The 6,921-nt window shown below is 37.2% G+C and overlaps 1 non-coding gene across 1 annotated transcript; it reads left to right on the plus strand.

Moving 5' to 3' along the window:
• The first annotated feature begins 6,588 nt into the window (after positions 1 to 6,588).
• On the plus strand, positions 6,589 to 6,696 carry LOC116752371. The gene has a single exon (XR_004349456.1). It is a non-coding gene; the product is annotated as a U6 spliceosomal RNA (small nuclear RNA).
• Positions 6,697 to 6,921: the final 225 nt, after the last annotated feature.

Below are 6,921 nucleotides of genomic sequence, written 5' to 3' on the forward strand. Positions count from 1 at the left end.
AGTTCACTAACTCTCTCTGATGAGGTAAAATCAACTTGGTACACAGATGTGGCTACCAAGATCATAGGCCAAGTTCTGATCTCTGAGCTTAAGATGTGATATCTAAGATATGTTGTGAGCCCATGAATTTTTACAGTGGTTTGGCCTAGGTTCAAATATAAGAAAGTCACTAATAGTTTAAAAGGGCTTACTAGCATATGAAAAATCATTCCCAGTGTCAAATTAAGATGACAGAGTAGGAGGACATAAAACTCACCTCCTCCCAGGAGCACATCAAAAATTTATCTACATGTGGAACAATTCTCATTGAAAACTAAGTGGTGTCTGGCAGAAAGATTCCTGTGCAACCTAGGCTATAAGAAAGATCCACATGGAATTGGATCAGAAGGGAAGAAAACCAATCAGGTCACAATCTGTGCCCCTGGGATGGGACTCAGAAGAAAAAGATTACATGGGCAGAGAACCTTCCTGGGGAGTGAATGGTTCAAGCCACATATTGGGTGCAACAGCCCTGGGATCTGACAAGGGGAAGACGATACCCCTTGGCTGACTGGAGGGCTGGTGGACTAACAAGAGTACTGTGAGAAGCCTAGATTCCATTTGTGAGGAGTGCGTGAAGGCTTTCTTGCTCCTGAAACAGGGTGGAGAGTGTGGATTGAAACCCTGTGAGTGAATGACTGATTTCCTGTGATGGACCCAGTGTGTACCCCAGCCTGGGCTGACAAGCACTCCAGCCCTGCTGGCCTTGTGTTGCAGCCCCACAGTGAAATGAATGCTATGACAACTGAGGAGAAAGCTCAGCCATGAGACGCAGAGGCAGCTCAAACTGTAAGCAGTTCTGAGCAGGGAGGGGACAGTCACTACTGGCAATTGCACAGGAGGCATACCAGAGGCAGTGTGGATCTCTGATGGCATCCCAACCAGTACAGCCTGCACCCCAACCCTCACCAAATACCCAGTAGTGAAACTGAGCAGGACCCTGTTGGGTTCCTGGGCATGGAAGCCTTTTTGTGTCCCCCCCCCCACCCCGTTTCTTCTTTGTAGGAAAGAGACTTCAGCCTCCATGACCTTCCTTGAATTCCAAAGGGCAGGTTCAAACAGTTGCTAATCAGGGAAGGGAGGGGATGCAGAGACAAGGTAGCAGCAGCCAAGAAACAACAGTGCAGCCTTGGGACAGAATCATGGTTCTACCTCAATGGATACACATACTAATATGTTTGAGCTTTTCTACAGAACTAAAAACCCCAACAAATGGAAGATGTTAACTACTTAATGAAGCATTCTTCATTCCAGAGAAGGTCACAGTTTGATAACATCAAGAACCACAGAGGCTGATTGGGAGTTGCCTGAGGCCAAATTAAAGGAATGCAGACCCTGCACACACACTGATCCTTATCAGCAACCCCGCCCTTGAACCATTGCCGTATAATTCCTCACCAAATCTCCCTGGGTGGGGACAGTTTTTGAGGGCACAAGCCCTCTGTGTCCCCGTTTGCCTGGCAAAGCAATAAAGCTACTCTTTTCTACTTCACCCAAAACTCTAAGATTCAATTCAGCATCAGTGCACAGAGACTGAGTTTTCACATAAATACCAACCCCTCTTGCTCCAGCACTGCTTCCTTCTGGGATGAGGGTGCCAGTGCTGGGAGAGAAGAGCACACACTAAAAGGGAACTGAGCTAGCTTGGACCCAACCCTCAGCAACTTGAGACCCAACCCTACACCTGATAGTGTTGTGAAGGCCACTGAGCAGAGGGAAAGTGCAACTTCACACATGAGTCTGGCAGTATGCCTCCATCTCCAGCCCCACCTCCTACCAAGGTGATAGCTGCCAGCACACCATGAGGAAAGACGTGACTTGTGTTCTCATCAAATCCAGCTGTCCCACCAAAGCCACTGGACACATGTAAACTATGTAGGGATGCTCCAACATAAAGACACCTTTCAAGACCACCATAGATAACTGTTTCACTTAATTTCAGAGACAGAGAAAGATAAGAAAAATGAGGAGAAGAATTTGTCTCAATTGAAAGTGCAAGAGAAAACCCCTGGAAAAGCAAATAATGAAACAGAAATAAACAGTTTACCAGTAAAGAATTCAAAGCATTAGTAGTAAGAATGCTAACTGAATTAGGGAAAAGAGTAGATGAGCACAGTGAGAAGTTTAACAAGGAACTAAAAAATATAAAAAGAACTAGTTATAACTGAAGAATAACTGAAATGAAAAACACACTACAAGGAATGAAAAGCAGACTAGGTGAAACAGAAGAATGCATAAGTGATCTGGAAGATAGAATAATGGAAATCATCTAGTCAGAACAGCAAAAAGACAAATTTAAAAAATTAGAACAGTTTAAGGGATCTTTGGGATAACACTGAGTACACAAACAGTCACATTTTATGGGTCCCAGAAGGAAAAGAGAAAGTGGAGGGGATCAAAAAATGTATTTGATGAAATTATGGCTGGAACTTCATAAGACTGAGGAAGGAAACAGATATCTAGACAAAAAGCACAGAATGTCCCCAAAAAGCTGAGTCCAAATAGACCCACATCAAGACCTATAATTAAAATGGAAAATTTAAAGATAAAGAAAGAATTCTAAAGGCAGCAAGAGAAAAACAGAGGCATATGCAAGCAACACCCCATGAGGCTAACAGCTGATTTTGCTGCAGAAAGTTTGAAGACCAGAAGGGAGTGGCAGGATATATTCAAAGTGCTAAAAGGGAGAAACCTGCAACCTAGTATACTCTACCTAGCAAGAGTATAATTTAGAATAGAAGGAGAGTTAAAAGCTTTTCAGACAAACAAAAATGAAAAAGTTCATCAATACTAAACTGACCTGAAAAGAAATGTTAAAAGGTCTTCTCAAGGTGGAAAAGAAAAGCTTATAACAAGAAATAAGAAAGAAGCAAGAACAAGAAGTAACTAGGAAAGGGAAAAAATGCCACTAGTAAAGGCAAATATATAATAAAGAATGAGGATCAATGACTTAGTACAAAAATTAAAAGACAAAAACTGTAAAATCAAGTATAACTACATAATGAGTAAAGGAATAAACATGAAGATGTAAAGTCTGACATCAAAAGCACAAAATGTGGGAGCAGGGAGTAAAAAATGTAGATCTTTTAGAAAGTGTCTGAACTTGAAGGAGTACCAGTTTGAAACAAATAGATATAGTTATAGGTCAACATGTACAAACCCCATGGTAACCACAAATCAAAAACCTACAATAGATACAGAAAAACAAGGCTGAAATGAATACAAACATACCACTAAAGAAAAGCATCAAACCACAAGGGAGGAAACTAAAAGAAGAAAAGAACAGTGAAGAACTACAAAAACAACAGAAAACAAGAAATAAAATAGCAATAAGTACATAACTATGAATCATTACTTTAAATGTCAATGGACTAAATGCTCTAATCAAAAGAAACATGGTGGCTGATTGGGTAAAAAAGAAGACTCTTCTATATGGTGCCTATGAGATACTCACTTCAGAACTAAAGACACACACAGACAAAAGTGAGAAGCTGGAAAAAGATATTTCTCATACAAATGGCAATGACAAGTGGGGGTAGCAATACTCACATGATACAGAATAGACTTTAAAAACAAAGTCTATAACAAGAGACAAAGAAGGACATTATATAATGATAAAGTGATCAATACAAGAAGAAGATATTATACTCATCAATATATATACACCCAATAGAGAAGCACCTAAATATATAAAGCAAATAATAAAGACATAAAGAGATAAGTTGACAATAATAAATAGTAGCAGGGTACTTCAACACCCCACTTACATCAATGTCTTACATCAAAGACAGAAAGCCAAAAAGTCAACAGTGGTCTTAAATGATACAACAGACTAGTCAGGTTAATAGATATCTAAAGGACACTCCATCTAAAGACAGAAGAGTACACTTTCTTTTCAAACTCACGTGGAACATTCTCCAGGAGTGATCACATGCAAGGCCATGAAAGGTCTCAACAAGTTTAAAAGGATAGAAATTATATCAAGCATTATTTCTGATCACAACAATAGAAATCTTTTACACAAAGAAAAATAGTAAAAGCACAAACACATGGAGGCTAAAAAACATGCTACTGGAAAAAATTTGAGTCAAAGAAGAAATCAGAAAATACCTCAAGACAAACAAAAATAGGAACAGAACTGTCCAAAATCTGTGGGATGCACAAAAGCAGTTATAAGAGGGAAGTTTATAATGATACAGCCTACATCAAGAAACAAGGAAACTCTCAAATAAAAATCCCGGCCTATTAGTATATAAAGGAACTTGAAAAAGAACAAACAAGCCCAAAAGTCAGCAGAAGGAATGAAATAATAATGATCAGAGAAGAAATAAATAAAATAGAGACCAAAAAAAAAGAAAAGATAAATGAAACCAAGAGCTGGTTCTTTGAAAAGAAAAAACAAATTGATAAACATTTGGACAAGTTCATCAAGAAAAAATAGAGAGGGCTCAAATAAACAATATAAGAAATGAAAGAGGACAAATAAGATACCACAGGGATAAAAAAAATCATAAACAAATTGGACAACATATAAGAAATGGACAAATTTCTAGAACTATCCAACTTCCCAAGACTGAATCAAGAAGAAATAGCCAATCTGAACAGACCTACCCCTAGTAATGAAATTGAATTTGTAATTAAAAAACTCCCAGCAAACAAAAGCACAGAACTGGATAGCTTCACTAGGGAATTCTACCAAACGCATAAAGAAGAGCATACCTATCCATCTCAAAACCCTCCAAAAAACTGAAGAGAGTCGAACACTCCCAAATTCATTCTATGAGGCCAACATTACCCTAATACCAAAACCAGACAAAGACATTAGGAACAAAGAAAATTACAGGCCAATATCTCAATAATGAATATAGATGCAAAAATTCTCAAAAAAATATTAGCAAATCTAATTCAAAACTATAAAAAAAGGATCATGATCAAGTGGGATTTATTCCAGGGACACAAGGTTGGTTCAATATTTGCAAATCAATCAATGTGATACACCACGTTAACAAAAGGAAGGATAGAAATCGCATAATCATCTCAATAGACACAGAAAAAGCATTTGCCAAAATTCAACACCCATTTATGATAAAAGGTCTCATCAAAGTTGGTATAGAGGGAACATATCTCAACACAATAAAGGCCGTTTATGAAAAACCCACAGCTAACATCATACTTAGTGCTGAAAAGCTGAAAGCATTTCCTCTAAGAACAGGAGCAAGACAAGGATGTCCACCCTCACCACTTCTATTTAACATAGTATTGGAAGGCTTAGCACAGCAATCAGACAAGAAAAAGAAATGAAAGGCATCCAAATTGGAAAAGAGGAAGTAAAATTGTCACTATTTGCAGATGACATGAAACTTTATATTGAAAACTCTGAAGTCACCAAAAAAGTTATTAAAACTAATAAATACATTCAGTAAAGTTGCAAGATACAAGATTAATATACAGAAATCTGATGCTTTTCTCTGCTACACTAATAATGAACTGCCAGAAAGAAAAATTAAGGAAACAATCCCATTTACAATCACATCAAAAGAATAAAATACCTAGGAAAAAACATAACCAAGGAGGTGAAAGACCTATACCCTGAAAATTATAAAACTTTGATGACGAAATCTGAAAATGATATGAAGAAATGGAAAGATATCTCATGTTCTCAAACTGGAAGAATTGATATTGTTAAAATGTCCATACTACCCAAGCAATCTATAGATTTAATGCAATCCCTATTAAAATACCCAAGGCATTTTCCACAGAAGTAGAAAAAAATAATCTGAAAAGTTATATGAAACCACTAAAGACCCTGAATTACTAAAGCAATATTGAGAAAAAGGAACAAAGCTGGAGGTATCATGCTCCCTTACTTCAGATTATACTACAAAGCAATAATAACAAAAACAGCATGGTACTAGCACAAAAACAGACATATAGCTCAATGGAACAGAATAGAGAACACAGGAAAATACCCACACACTTATTCCCAATTAATCTATGACAAAGGAGGTAAGAATATACAATGGAGGAAAGACAATAAGTGGTTCTGGGAAAACTGGGCAGCTACATGTAAAAGAATGAGATTAGAACATTTCCTCACACCATATACAAAAATAAACTCGAGATGGAGTCAAGACCTAAATGTAAGACCTTAAAACATAAAATTCCTATAAGAGAATGTAGGCAGGATACTCTTTGATATAAATCGTAGCAATATTTTTCTGGATCTGTCTCCTAAGGCAAAAGAAATAAAAGCAAAAATAAACAAATGGGACCTAATTAAACTTAAAAGTTTTTGCATAGCAAAGGAAACCATTGACAACACAAAAAAGACAACCTACTGAATGGGAGAATATATTTGCAAATGATATGACTGATAATTGGTTAATATCCAAAACATATAAACAGCTATTATGACTCAATTAAAAAAAAAGGGCAGAAGGCCTGAATAGATATTATTACAAAGAAGATATACAGATGGGCAACAGGCACATGAAAAAATGCTCAACATCACTAATCATGAGATAAATGCAAATCAAAATCACAATGAGAGTGCTCACTTTGGCAGCACATATACTATAATTGAAACAATACAGAGAAGATTAGCATGGCCCTTTGCCCAAGGATGACATGCAAATTCGTAAAGCAAAAACCACAATGAAATATCACCTCATACCCATCAAAATGGCTGTTATCAAAATATCTACAAATAACAAATGTTGGCCGGGATGTGGAGAAAAGGGAACCCTAGTACACTGTTAGTGGTATTGTACATTGGTGCACACACTATGGAAAACATTATGGAGTTTCCTCAGATAACTAAACATAGAACTGCCATATGATCTAGCAATTCCACTGCTGGGTATATATCCAAAAAAAAATGAA

Source organism: Phocoena sinus, chromosome 3, assembly GCF_008692025.1.
Source record: "Phocoena sinus isolate mPhoSin1 chromosome 3, mPhoSin1.pri, whole genome shotgun sequence".
NCBI lineage: Eukaryota > Metazoa > Chordata > Mammalia > Artiodactyla > Phocoenidae > Phocoena > Phocoena sinus.